The following is a 22,139-nucleotide window of genomic DNA, read 5'->3' on the forward strand; positions in this document are numbered from 1 at the left end:
ATGTCCAGCGACTATGACAATTACTAATCATAACGTCAGGCCTCTTTATTTTCCTGTTGGGCTCACTGTGCTTGGCAAGAGGAGTTTATTTGGGTCAGCTGACGGGGGAGAGAGACAGGTGTTGATTTACTTTTTCCTAGAAAAACACAGTGTACAAGTTTGCTTACAATTTGGTCCACTCTTTTTGTTTGACAAGATAGCTGAGAATGAGATTAGATGTTAAATACAAAGACAGTCAATAAATCAAGAGCAAATGGTTGTTTTAGTGGTTTCATATTTTATTGAATATGACTTTGAAGGGGTTGTGAAAAAATAAGTCATTTTTTTAAATCAAAACTGCACATGCATTTTACTAGTATTTTTTGGGTCTATCTTAATTTAATTTAGTCGAGAAATGTATTGTTTTTAATCTTTTGTTACTTTTTATGATAAAAAATTAAAATAATTGTTAACCACTTTGTACTGCATTTTGTATTTTCACGTACGTTTTTGGGGTGAAAAATGATCAATTCTAAAGGAGTGCACTATCTTCTGTATGATTGTTTTGGAACAATATAAAGTTCCTTGAGGCTTTGCCACCCTTCTCTGTTTCCATGTGTTATATTACCGAGAAGCGCTATAAGCCAGCGAGAGAGGGGGTAGCACTCGGTCTGACGTCATGATCTTACAACAAGATACGCCTGGAGCTCTATCGCGGAGGCGAATAATTTACGGTATAAAAAGATTTACAGCCGAGAGGGCTAACTCGTTGGAGCACACAAGCAATTACAAAGCCAGCTAAATACAACTTTTGGCACGCGCAGAGCGCAGCCCTCGAATACGCTCCTTGAGCCCTCTCTTGCCTCTTTTTATCCCGGGTGACAATTCATTTGTGCGCTCCAAGTCAAGTCAGAGCGCACTCCGTTGAAATGCGAGCAGCAGCATAAAGACCTTACACCTTCGAGAGAGGGGACAGAGACATATTTAGTGTTTGACAGTGTCAGACAGTGAGCGGGGAAAAGCAGAGGAGCACCTGTCTTCGCGGCATGTCCTTGGAAAGCAGCTAAAACCGAGACGCATCATCGGTCTAGTCCGGGGACAGAAGCCTAAACAAATGGGCGCTGCCAGCGTGGACCTGCTGGTCACCCTCCAGATCCTGCCCGGTTTCTTCTCCAACTGCCTGTTCCTCGCGCTCTACGACTCGGTGGTCCTGGTGAAGCGCGTGGTGTCGTTGCTGAGCTGCCCTGGCGGCGGCGGGGGAGAGTGGCAGCGCATGCTGACCTCGGCGGGGCTCCGGTCCATATGGAACAGCTTCCTGCTGGACGCATACAAACAGGTAATGAACCATGTATGTTAACACTGCAGGCTACACTGAGGCTAGAGTCTGTGCTTATACTGTACGTTGTAGCAACTTGTATTGTGGTATTTCTGTGTTCAACAAACCCACAGGTATTGGGCAATGTTCCAATATAATAGTAATCTCTCATGGACATCTTCACGGATAATTTTACTCTTGTGTGTATGCAAGATTAGCGAAATAGTGTCCTCTAAAAGTGTCAGAGTGGCATCACCTGGAAAAGTTGGTATCTCAACTGTTATATAAATACTTTTCTGTTAATCTTAACATTTCAAAAGCACTGTATCGTTTTTAGAAGGTCAGTCCTTCATTTTGAAAGGACAGTTATACATCAGCATCACTGAATTCTTCTTATCTGGCCATCTGAGCCCATGGCCTCTCCTTTAAATGTCCAACTTTAATATCAAATTCAAAATGGAGGTTATCTAAAACGTGATGAACTTTGGTCCCCAGACAGTCAAAACCATGCGGGCCATTCACCCTCTGTTACTCAGAAGTTCAGAGGTCTGGCTTCTCCTAAATGTTACATTTTAACTCCCAAACCAAACAGAGACCAGTGTGTCAGTGCCAGCCAGACACCAGGCATCACACCAGGTAGACAGGTACACATGTGGGCTTTTACACAGATCATCTGACACCTATAGGCATTTTGATAGATAAGAAAATGTACAGAATGGATGTGAATGGCTTATAGCAGGTGAATGAAACACGATGCTCGTCACTAAAGAATGTGGTTGGTGTAGTTTGGTTGTAATTTGGTAGAGGATTCCCTGCCTCTCCCCCTCTCTGTCCCCTTGTTGGTGTAGTTTGGGGTAATTTGGTAGAGGATTCCCTGCCTCTCCCATCTCTGGCCCCTTGTTGGTGTAGTTTGGTTGTAATTTGGTAGAGGATTCCCTGCCTCTCCCCCTCTCTGGCCCCTTGTTGGTGTAGTTTGGGGTAATTTGGTAGAGGATTCCCTGCCTCTCCCCCTCTCTGTCCCCTTGTTGGTGTAGTTTGTGGTAATTTGGTAGAGGATTCCCTGCCTCTCCCCTCTCTGGCCCCTTGTTGGTGTAGTTTGGGGTAATTTGGTAGAGGATTCCCTGCCTCTCCCCCTCTCTGTCCCCTTGTTGGTGTAGTTTGGGGTAATTTGGTAGAGGATTCCCTGCCTCTCCCCTCTCTGTCCCCTTGTTGGTGTAGTTTGGTTGTAATTTGGTAGAGGATTCCCTGCCTCTCCCCTCTCTGGCCCCTTGTTGGTGTAGTTTGGTTGTAATTTGGTAGAGGATTCCCTGCCTCTCCCCTCTCTGTCCCCTTGTTGGTGTAGTTTGGGGTAATTTGGTAGAGGAATCCCCTGCCTCTCCCCTCTCTGGCCCCTTGTTGGTCTAGTTTGGTTGTAATTTGGTAGAGGATTCCCTGCCTCTCCCCTCTCTGTCCCCTTGTTGGTGTAGTTTGGTTGTAATTTGGTAGAGGATTCCCTGCCTCTCCCCTCTCTGTCCCCTTGTTGGTGTAGTTTGGGGTAATTTGGTAGAGGATTCCCTGCCTCTCCCCTCTCTGTCCCCTTGTTGGTGTAGTTTGGTTGTAATTTGGTAGAGGATTCCCTGCCTCTCCCCTCTCTGTCCCCTTGTTGGTGTAGTTTGGGGTAATTTGGTAGAGGATTCCCTGCCTCTCCCCTCTCTGGCCCCTTGTTCGTCTAGTTTGGGGTAATTTGGTAGAGGAATCCCCTGCCTCTCCCCTCTCTGGCCCCTTGTTGGTCTAGTTTGGGGTAATTTGGTAGAGGATTCCCTGCCTCTCCCCTCTCTGTCCCCTTGTTGGTGTAGTTTGGTTGTAATTTGGTAGAGGAATCCCCTGCCTCTCCCCTCTCTGTCCCCTTGTTGGTCTAGTTTGGGGTAATTTGGTAGAGGAAACCCCTGCCTCTCCCCTCTCTGTCCCCTTGTTGAGAGTCTGATCCTCTGTTGCGTCCTTGTCACTTTCCTCCTCTCTCTCTCGCTTCATCCTCTCTCTCTTTTTCACTCTCTCATGCCCCCTCTCTTCCCCTCGCCTTTGTCGTTCAGTCCTTGTCTCTGTCGTTCAGTCCCTGCCTCTGTCGTTCAGTCCCTGCCTCTATCGTTCAGTCCCCGCCTCTGTCATTCAGTCCCCGCCTCTGTCATTCAGTCCCTGCCTCTATCGTTCAGTCCCCGCCTCTGTCGTTCAGTACCTGCCCGTCGTCCTGCCTCTGTCGTTCAGTCCCTGCCTCTGTCGTTCAGTCCCTGCCTCTGTCGTTCAGTCCCTGCCTCTGTCGTTCAGTCCCTGCCTCTGTCGTTCAGTCCCTGTTGTTCAGTCCCTGCCTCTGTCGTTCAGTCCCTGTCGTTCAGTCCCTGCCTCTGTCGTTCAGTCCCTGCCTCTGTCGTTCAGTCCCTGCCTCTGTCGTTCAGTCCCTGCCTCTGTCGTTCAGTCCCTGCCTCTGTCGTTCAGTCCCTGCCTCTGTCGTTCAGTCCCTGCCTCTGTCGTTCAGTCCCTGTCGTTCAGTCCCTGCCTCTGTCGTTCAGTACCTGCCCGTCGTCCTGCCTCTGTCGTTCAGTCCCTGCCTCTGTCGTTCAGTCCCTGCCTCTGTCGTTCAGTCCCTGTCGTTCAGTCCCTGCCTCTGTCGTTCAGTCCCTGCCTCTGTCGTTCAGTCCCTGCCTCTGTCGTTCAGTCCCTGCCTCTGTCGTTCAGTCCCTGCCTCTGTCGTTCAGTCCCTGCCTCTGTCGTTCAGTCCCTGTCGTTCAGTCCCTGTCGTTCAGTCCCTGCCTCTGCCGTTCAGTTCCTGCCTCTGCCGTTCAGTTCCTGCCTCTGCCGTTCAGTTCCTGCCTCTGCCGTTCAGTCCCTGTCTCTGTCGTTCAGTCCCTGCCTCCGCTGTTCAGTCTCTGTCTCTGCCGTTCAGTTCCTGCCTCTGCCGTTCAGTCCCTGTCTCTGTCGTTCAGTCCCTGCCTCCGCTGTTCAGTCTCTGTCTCTGCCGTTCAGTTCCTGCCTCTGCCGTTCAGTCCCTGCCTCCGTTGTTCAGTCCCTGCCTCCGTTGTTCAGTCCCTGCCTCCGTTGTTCAGTCCCTGCCTCCGTTGTTCAGTCCCTGCCTCCGCCGTTCAGTCCCTGCCTCCGCTGTTCAGTCCTTGCCTCTGCCGTTCAGTCCCTGCCTCCGCCGTTCAGTCCCTGCCTCCGCTGTTCAGTCCTTGCCTCTGCCGTTCAGTCCCTGCTTTTGTTGTTCTGTCGTTCAGTGTTTCTATGTCAAAAGATTTTGGCATATTTCAGTCTTCTGTGATGGACAGTACTAGTCAAAAGTTTGGGCACACCTACTCATTCCAGGGTTTTTCTTTATTTTCACTATTTTCTAGAATGTAGAATAGTAGTGAAGACATCAAAGCTATGAAATTACATATTTGGAATCATGTAGTAACCTAAATATATTTTATAGATACTTCATTATAGCCACACTTTGCCTTGATGAATGCTTTGCACACTCCATCCCACACACACACACACACACACACACACACACACACACACACACACACACACACACACACACACACACACACACACACACACACACACACACACACACACACACACACACACACACACACACACACACAGGGCTAGGTAGGTTACTTTCTAAATGTAATCTGTTACAGTTACTACATTACCTGTCCAAAATTGTAGTCGGTAAAGTAATTGTTTTGATTTCCCAAACTCAGTCATAATAATTTATTTGGGGCGGCAGCGTAGCCTAGTGGTTAGAGTGTTGGACTAGTAACCGAAAGGTTGAAAGATTGAATCCCCGAGCTGACAAAGTAAAAATCTGTTGTTCTGCCCCTGAACAAGGCAGTTAACCCTAGGCCATTGTTGAAAATAAGATTTTGTTCTTAACTGACTTGCCTGGTTAAATAAAGGTTAAAAAAAACAGCTTTCAGGCATTAGAAGACAAAAATGCATTTGACCAATTGGATGACATCTACTGCAGGGTAAATCAATGTTAGAGCTGTCATAGATGGATGTTGCATTTTACTTTATGGGGTTAGGTAGCGTCTTCTAACCCGTAACATTAACTTGTTGTTGACAGTATGGAGCATAATACCCCAGAGGAGTATAGAAGGGGGAAACTCATTGTTGACAGTATGGAGCATAATACCCCAGAGGAGTATAGAAGGGGGAAACTCATTGTTGACAGTATGGAGCATAATACCACAGAGGAGTATAGAAGGGGGAACTCATTGTTAACAGTATGGAGCATAATACCACAGAGGAGAATAGAAGGGGGGAAACTCATTGTTGACAGTATGGAGCATAATACCACAGAGGAGTATAGAAGGGGGAAACTCATTGTTGACAGTATGGAGCATAATACCACAGAGGAGTATAGAAGGGGGAACTCATTGTTAACAGTATGGAGCATAATACCACAGAGGAGTATAGAAGGGGGAACTCATTGTTGACAGTATGGAGCATAATACCACAGAGGAGTATAGAAGGGGGGAACTCATTGTTGACAGTATGGAGCATAATACCACAGAGGAGTATAGAAGGGGGAAACTCATTGTTGACAGTATGGAGCATAATACCACAGAGGAGTATAGAAGGGGGGAACTCATTGTTGACAGTATGGAGCATAATACCACAGAGGAGTATAGAAGGGGGAAACTCATTGTTGACAGTATGGAGCATAATACCACAGAGGAGTATAGAAAGGGGAAACTCATTGTTGACAGTATGGAGCATAATACCACAGAGGAGTATAGAAGGGGGAACTCAGTGTTAACAGTATGGAGCATAATACCACAGAGGAGTATAGAAGGGGGAAACTCATTGTTAACAGTATGGAGCATAATACCACAGAGGAGTATAGAAGGGGGAACTCATTGTTAACAGTATGGAGCATAATACCACAGAGGAGTGTAGAAGGGGGAAACTCATTGTTGACAGTATGGAGCATAATACCACAGAGGAGTATAGAAGGGGGGGAACTCATTGTTAACAGTATGGAGCATAATACCACAGAGGAGTGTAGAAGGGGGAAACTCATTGTTGACAGTATGGAGCATAATACCACAGAGGAGTGTAGAAGGGGGGGAACTCATTGTTAACAGTATGGAGCATAATACCCCAGAGTAGTGTAGAAGGGGGAAACTCATTGTTGACAGTATGGAGCATAATACCACAGAGGAGTGTAGAAGGGGGGGAACTCATTGTTAACAGTATGGAGCATAATACCACAGAGGAGTATAGAAGGGGGAAACTCATTGTTGACAGTATGGAGCATAATACCACAGAGGAGTGTAGAAGGGGGAAACTCATTGTTAACAGTATGGAGCATAATACCACAGAGGAGTGTAGAAGGGGGGGAACTCATTGTTAACAGTATGGAGCATAATACCACAGAGGAGTGTAGAAGGGGGAAACTCATTGTTAACAGTATGGAGCATAATACCACAGAGGAGTATAGAAGGGGGGAACTCATTGTTGACAGTATGGAGCATAATACCACAGAGGAGTGTAGAAGGGGGGGAACTCATTGTTAACAGTATGGAGCATAATACCACAGAGGAGTATAGAAGGGGGGAACTCATTGTTGACAGTATGGAGCATAATACCACAGAGGAGTGTAGAAGGGGGGGAACTCATTGTTAACAGTATGGAGCATAATACCACAGAGGAGTGTAGAAGGGGGAAACTCATTGTTGACAGTATGGAGCATAATACCCCAGAGGAGTATAGAAGGGGGAAACTCATTGTTGACAGTATGGAGCATAATACCACAGAGGAGTGTAGAAGGGGGAAACTCATTGTTAACAGTATGGAGCATAATACCACAGAGGAGTGTAGAAGGGGGGGAACTCATTGTTAACAGTATGGAGCATAATACCACAGAGGAGTGTAGAAGGGGGAAACTCATTGTTAACAGTATGGAGCATAATACCACAGAGGAGTATAGAAGGGGGGAACTCATTGTTGACAGTATGGAGCATAATACCACAGAGGAGTGTAGAAGGGAAGGAACTCATTGTTAACAGTATGGAGCATAATACCACAGAGGAGTATAGAAGGGGGAAACTCATTGTTAACAGTATGGAGCATAATACCACAGAGGAGTATAGAAGGGGAGCGCTGGCTATCCACTGGTCAACAAAAACAACAATTGATAGGCAGCTTACAATTATTCAATTCAACCATTATTGGTATAAAATACACATATTTATTTTATTTATTTATATTTCACTTTTATTTTACCAGGTAGGCTAGTTGAGAACAAGTTCTAATTTACAACTGCGACCTGGCTAAGATAAAGCAAAGCAGTTCGACACATACAACAACACAGAGTTACACATGGAGTAGAACAAACATACAGTCAATAATACAGTAGAACAAAGTCTATATACAGTGTGTGCAAATGAGGTAGGATTAAAGGAGGTAAGGTAAAAAAAATAGGCCATGGTGACGATTATAGATCCGTTTGTGAACAGCCGTCCACCACAACCACAATCCGTAAAGGCACAAATGGCTACATGAGAGAGCAGCAGTGTGATTCACATCAATGTGTTATGTAGATATCAATAATAAACGACATCCAATGAAGGTGCCACCAACCACCTGTAATGTGTATATTATTGTGTCTTGATTGACTGGCAACACCAAGCTTCTCTTTTCTTTCAGAAAGACGGTACAGCTCAAGACAAACAGCTGATAACCAACCTATCTTTCTCTCTTCCTCCCTCCTCGCTTTCCCTCCCCTCCTTCCTCTCCCTCCTGCCCTCCCTCCCTCTTCTCCCGCCTCTCCTCCCCTCTCTCTCCCCATGTAGGTGAAACTTGGCAGTGAGGCACCCAACTCCAAAGTGGTGAAGGTTCCTGGTAGCGGTGGTAACCATGGCTTCCGGCGGCGGAGCAGTGTGACCACCACCACGGCCCGTCATCCTGGAGACGAGTGCCGCCTGCTGGACTTCGAGTCATCGGAGCGCCCTCTTGTGGTGAACTTCGGTTCGGCCACCTGACCCCCATTCATCAGCCACCTGCCCGCCTTCCGGCGGCTGGTGGAGGAGTTCTCTAACGTGGCCGACTTCCTGCTGGTCTACATCGACGAGGCGCACCCCTCAGACGGCTGGGTGGCGCCCACCATGGGCCCATGCTCCTTCGAGATCAGGAAGCACCGGTCGCTGGAGGAGAGGGTGGTGGCGGCCATGAAACTTACTGAGGCCTTCAGCCTGCCGCCTCAGTGCCAGCTGGTGGCAGACTGCATGGACAACAATGCTAACGTAGCCTACGGCGTGTCCTACGAGAGGGTGTGCATCGTGCAGAGAAGGAAGATCGCCTACCTGGGTGGGAAGGGACCCTTCTTCTACAACCTGAAGGATGTGAGGCAGTATCTGGAACAGAGATATGGCAAGAGATAGGGGACAGACAGACAGAGAGGACGAGTTCTGTGACAACTGAACGGCTGATAAGAGAAAGAGAGAATATTTATTTTCGTATAAAAGGAGAATAAAAGGAAGGCGAGGTGCTTTCCGAACTGATCTGTTCTGACCACGAATGACAGGCAATGCTCGGAACAGAACATGTGACATGTTCTAAAATTCCCAAGTTCCACATCTCTGGGACTTCCTTTCTGGAAGGAGACCAACATTCCATAAGACTTTTCACTGGAACACAATAGAACAGAACCGATAGACTTTAGAACATGGACTGATGCTCTGCTACCTATGACAGTGAGTTGACTGAAAGAAGAAACTGAATAGGTTGACCCGTGACACGCTTTATCAATAACTTCATCCCCATTTGCTAATAATCTAAAACATGTCTAGTTACAGTACACATTATCTTCTAACCTGGCTCCTTTCAAAACGAAAACCAAATTACTGCACAGAGAAGAAAGCACAAGTGCCCAACTATAACAATTATATTAATTTATTTCTATGGAGTTTTGAATGTTATGTTGTTTGTTTTTACACCACGATAATATTTTGTGTGTTGATGCACTTGTAAGGCTTTTTATTTAAGAAAACAATCCATCATATAAGGGGTGTTACACCACTGTTTAAACCATCTAGAGGAGACTGTTCTCAACCATCTAGAGTAGACTGTTCTCAACCATCTAGAGGAGACTGTTCTCAACCATCTAGAGTAGACTGTTCTCAACCATCTAGAGTAGACTGTTCTCAACCATCTAGAGTAGACTGTTCTCAACCATCTAGAGTAGACTGTTCTCAACCATCTAGAGTAGACTGTTCTCAACCATCTAGAGTAGACTGTTCTCAACCATCTAGAGGAGACTGTTCTCAACCATCTAGAGTAGACTGTTCTCAACCATCTAGAGTAGACTGTTCTCAACCATCTAGAGTAGACTGTTCTCAACCATCTAGAGGAGACTGTTCTCAACCATCTAGAGTAGACTGTTCTCAACCATCTAGAGGAGACTGTTCTCAACCATCTAGAGGAGACTGTTCTCAACCATCTAGAGGAGACTGTTCTCAACCATCTAGAGTAGACTGTTCTCAACCATCTAGAGTAGACTGTTCTCAACCATCTAGAGTAGACTGTTCTCAACCATCTAGAGTAGACTGTTCTCAACCATCTAGAGTAGACTGTTCTCAACCATCTAGAGTAGACTGTTCTCAACCATCTAGAGTAGACTGTTCTCAACCATCTAGAGTAGACTGTTCTCAACCATCTAGAGTAGACTGTTCTCAACCATCTAGAGTAGACTGTTCTCAACCATCTAGAGTAGACTGTTCTCAACCATCTAGAGTAGACTGTTCTCAACCATCTAGAGTAGACTGTTCTCAACCATCTAGAGTAGACTGTTCTCAACCATCTAGAGTAGACTGTTCTCAACCATCTAGAGTAGACTGTTCTCAACCATCTAGAGTAGACTGTTCTCAACCATCTAGAGTAGACTGTTCTCAACCATCCAGAGTAGACTGTTCTCAACCATCCAGAGTAGACTGTTCTCAACCATCCAGAGTAGACTGTTCTCAACCATCCAGAGTAGACTGTTCTCAACCATCTAGAGTAGACTGTTCTCAACCATCTAGAGTAGACTGTTCTCAACCATCTAGAGTAGACTGTTCTCAACCATCTAGAGTAGACTGTTCTCAACCATCTAGAGTAGACTGTTCTCAACCATCTAGAGTAGACTGTTCTCAACCATCTAGAGTAGACTGTTCTCAACCTTCTAGAGTAGACTGTTCTCAACCTTCTAGAGTAGACTGTTCTCAACCATCTAGAGTAGACTGTTCTCAACCATCTAGAGTAGACTGTTCTCAACCATCTAGAGTAGACTGTTCTCAACCATCTAGAGTAGACTGTTCTCAACCATCTAGAGTAGACTGTTCTCAACCATCTAGAGTAGACTGTTCTCAACCATCTAGAGTAGACTGTTCTCAACCATCTAGAGTAGACTGTTCTCAACCATCTAGAGTAGACTGTTCTCAACCATCTAGAGTAGACTGTTCTCAACCATCTAGAGTAGACTGTTTTCAACCATCTAGAGTAGACTGTTTTCAACCATCTAGAGTAGACTGTTTTCAACCATCTAGAGTAGACTGTTTTCAACCATCTAGAGTAGACTGTTTTCAACCAGCTAGAGTAGTCTGTTTTCAACCAGCTAGAGTAGTCTGTTCTCAACCAGCTAGAGTAGTCTGTTTTCAACCATCTAGAGTAGACTGTTTTCAACCATCTAAAGTAGACTGTTCTCAACCATCTAGAGGAGACTGTTTTCAACCATCTAGAGTAGACTGTTCTCAACCATCTAGAGTAGACTGTTCTCAACCATCTAGAGTAGACTGTTCTCAACCATCTAGAGTAGACTGTTCTCAACCATCTCGACTCAGACACTTCCTAGTACATCGTTCATGTTACACCAGCACCTAGAAAATAGACGTTAGCTCTGTGTCCATCTCCTCCAAATGGGCGTTGTAACCCAACAGACAATGAGAGAGAGAGGAAAGTAAACCCAAGAACAAAGCACAGAATGAAGAAAGAGAGGCAGTATGTGTACTGTAGTCAGCACCAAGGCTAGCTAGCTGTAATCCCAGGGGCTGTTTGCTTCTTTGTGATGGTTTGTGTTAGTGATGAGGCAGGGGTGTACAGAGATGTAATGGGTTGAGGGAGATAGGTTTTTGGAGACATGGCTAAGGTGAGTTTTCTGAAAGCTTTATGGCTAACGTGGTGCTTCATTTCTCTCAACCCAGACTCAAGCCACATGTAGAACATCAAACATTGATTTTTCAATTGGTGCTCTCGTGGTTGAGTTGTCAAGATATACAAAGTGCCACGTTAGCTATAAAGCTTCTGGGACACTCTGAGTTCTGAGGTGTGTGGCAGGAAGTGAGAAAGGCTAAGGACAGGTGGTGTCTAGATGACTTTAGAAGGAGTTTCAAAAGCGGTGTGTATCAGTGTTACGGTGTGACGTGACTGAAGAGGTTTTTAGTTGATCAGACAGACAGTTGTCCATGGTAAGACAGACATACAGACAGTTGGTTTGTGTCGAGACGGGGCTGGTGTGAGAATGAAAACCACTGACTAAAGGGTTACTGACTCAGTCTTTGGTCGGATGACAGACCTCACCTCCTTGACGTAGACTCAAACCAACATGTCTGGACATCATCAAACCAACCAACATTCGCACACTCTCTCTAGGAAAAGTCCATGAACTAATATTTGTTTTCTTTATCCATATGTGTAGAGCTGTGTTTAACAAACTCCAGAGAAGAGGAGTGACGCAAAGAGAAATAAAGATGAATTTACTACTCTGTGATTTGTGTCTGTGTGTCTGTGTCCTGATAGGGCCAGATAACCACGAGGGAGAGAGAGAGAGAGAGAGAGTAGAGAGGGAACAAAAGAAAGAGAGAGAACGAAAGAGACAGAGAGAAAGAGAGAGAGAGACACTGAAAGAAGGAAAGAACTGTTCAGGGAGTTTAAACAGAAGCCTTCTTTCTGTACACGTGCGAGTGCTTGTGCGTGCCCCTGAACAGCTCTCCATGAACAAAAAAATAAAACGATACACATACAATAGCTGAAATGACTCCTAAAATAGGACAGCTTTGGACACGCTCTCTATGATAGATTATAACATATGTCTAACCGGGGCTGTAGGGTTCAAATGGAGCCGAGACTCCTGGCTGAACTTGTGCTCCAGTGAACCTGCCAACTACTGCACAGAATAGTACAGACGCCAGGGAGGGAAGGGAAAGAGAGAGGAGGGAGGGAGGGAGGGGTGCGGCGGAGGAGGAGCATGGGGATGTTATGGAATAGGGAAAGGCAGAGATGTAGAGGAGGCTAGGAGAAGAGGTAAAGTGGGAGGAAGGGAGGGGGGGGATGGGAGGAGAAAGTGAGGGAGAATGGAGGGATTGGAGGATGAGAAGTAGAGAGAAAAACAGAGAGAGGATGTTTTCAGCTGGTCCATTGCTTTGGCGTGCAATAGGACCCGGATGATGTGGTAGTCTGGGTAAGAGCCCTCAGAGCGTGACACGGTGAATGTAGAGAAATTTAACATTATTTACTAACTATCTCCGCCTCGGAAAGTCCCAGCACTGCCAGGGAGTGCCGTGTGTGTGTGTGTGTGTGTGTGTGTGAGTGTGAGTGTGCGTGTTCGTGTGTGTACTGATTTCGGGGAATAGAGGGTGAGGATGCTTGAAACGAAAAGGGGGCAATTAGTTCTGTAGGTTTATACAAGAGACCCAAACAGACCAATGGGAAAGAGTGGGAGAGAGTGGGAGATTGAGAGAGCAAGAGAGAGATTGAGAGAGGGGGGGAGAGAGATTGAGAGAGAGAGGGAGAGAGATAGATTGAAAAGAGGGAGAGAGAGAGATTGGGAGAGAGAGAGATAGAGATTGAGAGAGCAAGAGAGAGAGATTGAGAAAGAGAGGGAGAGAGATAGATTGAGAGAGCAAGGGAGAGAGAGAGAGACTGAGAAAGAGAGGGGGAGAGAGAGAGATTGAGAGGGGGAGAGAGAGAGATTGAGAGAGAGAGATTGAGAAAGAGAGGGGGAGAGAGAGAGAGACTGAGAAAGAGAGGGGGAGAGAGAGAGATTGAGAGGGGGAGAGAGAGAGAGACTGAGAAAGAGAGGGAGAGAGAGATTCATTGATTTATTCACCTTCAATTTGACAATCCTACAACTGTAAAAACTCCAATAAATTTGGAACGGATTATGATAGAGGCATGAGGATAGGAGCATTTTTCTTCTTAAAGGATTATCTACACAATTAATTATTTAACCAATTCGTCAAAATATGTGTTTTTGATTGGACACCATAAGTATTTATATATTCCTGCTACCAGTCACTTTTCAGCCCTGTTTACATGTATATATTGTCACTAGTATATTACCATCAGTATTTATATATTATCACTAGTATATTACCATCAGTATTTATATAGTACCACTAGTATATTACCACCAGTATTAATATATTCCTGCTACTAGTCACTTTTCAGCGCCGTTTACATGTATATTGTCACGTTCGTTCTCCTCCTCGTCTGAGGAGGTGCATGGATCGGACCAATACGCAGAGTGATATGAATACATCTTCTTTATTAGAGACGAAGACGAAACGAACAATAAACAAACTAATACAAAAAACAATAAACCACGAACGTGAAGCTACAAACAAAAGTGCACACACAGCTCCTAACGTTAGACATAGACAATTACCCACAAACACCTAAAGCCTATGGCTGCCTTAAATATGGCTCCCAATCAGAGACAACAATAAACAGCTGTCTCTGATTGAGAACCAAACCAGGCAACCATAGACTTTCCTAAACCTCTCTACTGAACACAACCCCATACACTATACAAAACCCCCTAAACAATACACACACCCTAAACTAGACAAAACACACAAACATCCCATGTCACACCCTGACCTAATTAAACTAATAAAGAAAATCAATATAACAGAGGCCAGGGTGTGACAGTACCCCCCCCCCCACCCCACCCCCCAAAGGTGCGGACTCCGGGCGCAAAACCTGACACAGAAGGGGAGGGTCCGGGTGGGCCTTCCAATGGCGAAGGCTCGGGTGCGGGACGTGGACCCCCCTCCACCATAGTCACTACCCGCTCTGGCGTATCCTGGCTGGCGACTCTGGCTGCTCATGGCTGGCTGGCGACTCTGGCTGCTCATGGCTGGCTGGCGACTGTGGCTACTCATGGCTGGCTGGCGACTCTGGCTGCTCATGGCTGGCTGGCGACTCTGGCTGCTCATGGCTGGCTGGCGACTCTGGCTGCTCATGGCTGGCTGGCGACTCTGGCTGCTCATGGCTGGTAGGCGGCTCTGGCAGATCCTGGCTGGTTGGTGGCTCTGGCATATCCTGGCTGGTTGGCGGCTCTGGCAGATCCTGGCTGGTTGGCGGCTCTGGCAGATCCTGGCTGGTTGGCGGCTCTGGCAGATCCTGGCTGGTTGGCGGCTCTGGCAGATCCTGGCTGATTGGCGTCTCTGGCAGATCCTGGCTGGTTGACGTCTCTGGCAGATCCTGGCTGGTTGACGGCTCTGGAAGATCCTGGCTGACTGGCGACTCTGGAAGATCCTGGCTGACTGGCGGCTCTGGCGGATCCTGGCTGACTGGCGGCTCTGGCAGATCCTGGCTGACGGACGGCTCTGACGGCTCGGGACAGACGAGCGGCTCTAACGTCTCGGGACAGACGGGCGGCTGTAACGGCTCGGGACAGACGGATGGCTCAGATGTCGCTGGGCAAACGGATGGCTCAGATTGCGTTGGGCAGACGGATGGCTCAGATGGCGCTGGGCAGACGGATGGCTCAGATGGCGCTGGGCAGGCAGGCGACTCAGATGGCGCTGGGCAGACGAGCAGTGCAGGCGGCGTTGGGCAGACGGCCGACTCTGACCTGCTGAAGCGCACAGTAGGCCGGGTGCGTGGTGCCGGAACTGGTGGTACCGGGCTGGGGACACACATCTCAGGGCTAGTGCGGGGAGAAGGAACAGGGCATACTGGACCCTGGAGACGCACATTAGTCCTAGTGCGTGGTGCCGGTACTGGTGGTACCGGGCTGGGGACACGCATCTCAGGGCTAGTGCGGGGAGAAGGAACAGGGCATACTGGACCCTGGAGACGCACATTAGGCCTAGTGCGTGGTGCCGGAACTGGTGGTACCGGGCTGGGGACACGCATCTCAGGGCTAGTGCGGGGAGCAGCAACAGGATGCACAGGACTCTGCAGACGCACAGGAGGCTTGGTGCGTGGTGTAGGCACTGGTGGTAATAGGCTGGAGACACGCACCACAGGGCTAGTGCGTGGAGGAGAAACAGGGCTCTGGAGACGCACAGGAAGCCTGGTGCGTGGTGTAGGCACTGGTGGTACTGGGCTGGGGCGGGGAGGTGGCGCCGGAAATACCGGACCGTGCAGGCGTACTGGCTCCCTTGAGCACTGAGCCTGCCCAACCTTACCTGGTTGTATGCTCCCCGTAGCCCGACTAGTGCGGGGAGGTGGAATAACCCGCACTGGGCTGTGTAGGCGTGGACACCATGCGTAAGGCTGGTGCCATGTATGCCGGCCCGAGGAGACGCTCTGGAGACCAGACGCATTGAGCCGGCTTCATGGCACCTGGCTCAATGCCCAATCTAGCCCTGCCAGTGCGGGGAGGTGGAATAACTCGCACCGGGCTATGCACACGTACAGGAGACACCATGCGCTCTTCCGCATAACACAGTGTCTGCCCGTACTCTCGCACTCCACAGTAAGCATAGGGAGTTGGCGCAGGTCTCCTACCTGACTTCGCCACACTCCCTTGTAGCCTCCCCCCCAAGAAATGTTTGGGTTTTACTCACGGGCTTCCAGCCTTGCTTCCGTGCTGCCTCCTCATATCGCCTCCTCTCGGCTTTAGCTGCCTCCAGCTCTTCACGAGGGAGGTGATATTCTCCCGGTTGTGCCCAAGGTCCCTTACCATCCAGTCTCTCCTCCCAAGTCCAAGAATCCTGTGTATATAGCTCCTGCTGCTGCTTTACACACTGCTTGGTCCCGTTCTGGTGGGTAATTCTGTCACGTTCGTTCTCCTCCTCGTCTGAGGAGGTGCATGGATCGGACCAATACGCAGAGTGATTTGAATACATCTTCTTTATTAGAGACGAAGACGAAACGAACAATAAACAAACAAATACAAAAAACAATAAACCACGAACGTGAAGCTACAAACGAAAGTGCACACACAGCTACTAACGTTAGACATAGACAATTACCCACAAACACCTAAAGCCTATGGCTGCCTTAAATATGGCTCCCAATCAGAGACAACAATAAACAGCTGTCTCTGATTGAGAACCAAAGCAGGCAACCATAGACTTTCCTTAACCTCTCTACTGAACACAACCCCATACACTATACAAAACCCCCTAAACAATACACACACCCTAAACTAGACAAAACACACAAACATCCCATGTCACACCCTGACCTAACTAAACTAATAAAGAAAATCAATATAACAGAGGCCAGGGTGTGACATATATATTATCACTAGTATATTACCATCAGTATTTATATATTACCACTAGTATATTACCACCAGTATTTATATATTCCCACTAGTATATTACCACCAGTATTTATATATTACCACTAGTATATTACCACCAGTATTTATATATTCCCACTCTGCATATCCACCTATCACGCCTACACTAACACTCTTACACACACACTCACACTAACATCCACACACTTAGAATTATATACCCACATCCACCACCCACACACATCCACCAACCCCACACATCCACCAACCCCACACACCACCACCCACACATACCCCCACACACACACATCCACCAACCCCACACACGAACCATCCCCATACACACACCACCACCCACACACACCACCACCCACACACATCCACCAACCCCACACACACCACCACACACACACATCCACCAACCCCACACATCCACCAACCCCACACACCCACCACCCACACACACCACCACCCACCCACACACACCACCACCCACCCACACACACCACCACCTACACACACCACAGCCCACACACACCACCGCCCACACACATCCACCACCCACACACACCACCACCTACACACACCACCACCTACACACACCACAGCCCACACACACCACCACCTACACACACCACCACCTACACACACCACCACCTACACACACCACCACCTACACACACCACAGCCCACACACACCACCACCTATACACACCACAGCCCACACACACCACCACCCACACACACCACCACCTACACACACCACCACCTACACACACCACAGGCCACACACACCACCACCTACACACACCACCACCTATACACACCACAGCCCACACACACCACCACCCACACACACCACCACCTACACACACCACCACCTACACACACCACCACCTACACACACCACAGGCCACACACACCACCACCTACACACACCACCACCTATACACACCACAGCCCACACACACCACCACCTACACACACCACCACCTACACACACCACAGCCCACACACACCACCACCCACACACACCACCACCCACACACACCACCACCTATACACACCACAGCCCACACACACCACCACCCACACACACCACCACCTACACACACCACCACCTACACACACCACAGCCCACACACACCACCACCCACACACACCACCACCCACACACACCACCACCTATACACACCACAGCCCACACACACCACAGCCCACACACACCACCACCCACACACAACACCACCTACACACACCACCACCTACACACACCACAGCCCACACACACCACCACCCACACACACCACCACCAACTCACCACCACCACCCACACACATCCACCACCAACACACAACCACCACCCACACACATCCACCACCACCACCACACCACCACCCACACACATCCACCACCACCAACACACCACCACCAACACACCACCACCAACACACCACCACCAACACACCACCACCAACACACCACCACCAACACACCACCACCACACACACCACCACACACACACACACACACACCACCACCACCACCTCCAACACACATCCACCACACAACCACCACCTACACACCACCACCTACCCACACCACCACCACCACCACCAACACACCACCACCAACCCACACCACCACCACCACCACCAACCCACACCACCACCACCCACACCACCACCACCCACACCACCACCACCACCAACACACCACCACCACCACCCACACCACCACCACCACCAACACACCACCACCACCAACACACCACCACCAACACACCACCACCAACACACCAACACCACCACCAACACACCACAACCACCACCAACACACCACCACCACCACCCACACCACCACCACCACCACCAACACACCACCACCACCCACACCACCACCACCAACACACCACCACCACCAACACACCACCACCACCACCCACACCACCAACACCCACACCACCACCACCAACACATCACCCACACCACCACCACCACCACCACCCACACCACCAACACACCACCACCACCAACACACCACCACCACCACCCACACCACCAACACCCACACCACCACCACCAACACATCACCACCACCACCACCCACACCACCACCACCACCACCACCACCACCACCACCACCACCACCACCACCACCACCACCACCACCACCACACCCACCACCACCAACACACCACCACCACCCACACACCCACCACCACCACCCACACCACGACCACCACCAACACACCACCACCCACACCACCCACACCACCACCACCACCCACACCACCACCACCACCCACACCACCACCACCATCACCACCCACACCACCACCACCACCCACACCACCACCACCATCACCAACCACACCACCACCACCACCAACACACCACCACCACCACCAACACACCACCCCCACCACCACCACCAACACACCACCACCACCACCACCAACACACCACCACCACCACCACCACCACCACCAACAACACACCACCACCACCACCACCACCAACAACAACAACACACCACCACCACCAACACCACCACCAACAACACACCACCACCACCACCACCAACAACACACCACCACCACCACCACCAACACACCACCACCACCACCAACACACCACCCCCACCACCACCACCAACACACCACCACCACCACCACCATCACCACCAACAACAACACACCACCACCACCACCACCACCACCACCACCACCACCACCACCACCACCACCACCACCAACAACACACCACCACCACCACCACCACCACCACCACCACCACCACCACCACCACCAACAACAACAACACACCACCACCACCACCACCACCACCAACAACACACCACCACCACCACCACCACCAACAACAACACACCACCACCAACACACCACCACCAACACACCACCACCACCCACACCACCACCACCACCAACACACCACCACCAACACACCACCACCACCATCAACACACCATCACCACCACCCACACCACCACCACCACCACCCACACCACCACCACCACCAACACACCACCACCACCTCCACCCACACCACCACCAACACACCACCACCACCAACACACCACCACCACCACACCACCACCACACCACCACCACCACCACCACCACCACCAACACACCACTACCACCCACACCACCACCACCACCCACACCACCACCACCAACACACCACCACCCACACCACCACCACCACCAACACACCACCACCACCAACACACCACCACCACCACCACCCACACCACCACCACCACCAACACACCACCACCAACACACCACCACCACCACCACCCACACCACCACCACCACCAACACACCACCACCCACACCACCACCACCACCAACACACCACCACCACCCACACCACCTCCACCACCCACACCACCACCACCACCACCACCACCACCACCACCAACACACCACCACCACCACCCACACCACCACCACCACCCACATCACCACCACCACCACCACCACCACCAACACACCACCACCACCAACACACCACCACCAACACACCACCACCACCAACACACCACCACCACCCACACCACCACCACCACCCACACACCCACCACCACCACCCACACCACGACCACCACCAACACACCACCACCACCCACACACCCACCACCACCACCCACACCACGACCACCACCAACACACCACCACCACCCACACCACCACCACCACCCACACCACCACCACCATCACCAACCACACCACCACCACCACCAACACACCACCACCACCACCAACACACCACCCCCACCACCACCACCAACACACCACCACCACCACCAACACACCACCACCACCACCACCATCACCACCAACAACAACACACCACCACCACCACCACCACCACCACCAACAACACACCACCACCACCACCAACAACAACACACCACCACCACCACCACCACCAACAACACACCACCACCACCACCACCACCACCAACAACACACCACCACCACCACCACCACCAACACACCACCACCACCACCAACAACACACCACCACCACCACCACCACCACCACCACCACCACCACCAACAACACACCACCACCAACACACCACCACCACCACCACCACCACCACCACCAACACACCACCACCACCACCAACAACAACACACCACCACCACCAACAACACACCACCACCAACAACAACACACCACCACCACCAACAACACACCACCACCAACACACCACCACCACCACCACCACCAACAACACACCACCACCAACACACCACCACCACCACCACCACCACCACCACCAACAACAACAACACACCACCACCACCACCACCAACAACACACCACCACCACCACCACCACCACCACCACCAACAACAACACACCACCACCACCACCACCACCACCACCACCACCACCACCAACAACAACAACAACACACCACCACCACCACCACCAACAACACACCACCACCACCACCACCAACAACAACACACCACCACCACAACCACCACCAACAACAACAACACACCACCACCACCACCACCAACAACAACACACCACCACCACAACCACCACCAACAACAACAACACACCACCACCACCACCAACAACACACCACCACCACCACCACCACCAACACACCACCACCACCACCACCACCACCACCACCAACAACAACAACACACCACCACCAACACACCACCACCAACACACCACCACCACCACCACCACCACCACCACCAACACACCACCACCACCACCACCACCCACACCACCCACACCACTACATACATACATGAAACTACATTGCAGGTACTCAAAACTTCGAACACCAAACAGTTAGTCAATGTCCCCTAACCTCACAGACATCTTTCAAAATGAAACACAGTAATCAAAATCATGTTCTCTCAGCTCAAAATGAAACTCTGCTTACAAATGAGACACACATTCGTCACGTGCTTCCCTCGTCACGCGCTTCAGCGATATTGGACTCACCTGGACTCACTCAATCACCTGTTTATTACCTCTCCTATATTTGTCAGTTCCCCCGCTCTGTTCACCGCTGCTGCATTGTTTGTAATATGTCTGTGTTAGCCGTGTGCTGACGCTGTTCCTGTCGTGTTCTATGTCTGTTCCCGAAAAAATGTCTGACTCCCCGTAGCTGCTTCTCCTGTCCGGAGTCGGCCCTGACAACCCTACTATCAGAACCGATTTCAGTGTAAAGAGTAAGATTTAGTTGTTATACTGTATATTGTTTGTGTGTACTCAAACAAGAAAGGAAAACAACAGCAAACATTTTGGTTTTATACTTCAACATGACTCAATACATGTAAAACAG

General features: G+C 49.8%; 1 pseudogene; it reads left to right on the forward strand.

The window, feature by feature from the left end:
• The first annotated feature begins 643 nt into the window (after positions 1-643).
• On the forward strand, positions 644-9,395 carry LOC129813205 (type II iodothyronine deiodinase-like; annotated as a pseudogene).
• Positions 9,396-22,139: the final 12,744 nt, after the last annotated feature.

The sequence above is a fragment of the Salvelinus fontinalis genome, chromosome 16 (assembly GCF_029448725.1).
Source record: "Salvelinus fontinalis isolate EN_2023a chromosome 16, ASM2944872v1, whole genome shotgun sequence".
In the NCBI taxonomy this organism is placed as follows: Eukaryota; Metazoa; Chordata; class Actinopteri; order Salmoniformes; family Salmonidae; genus Salvelinus; species Salvelinus fontinalis.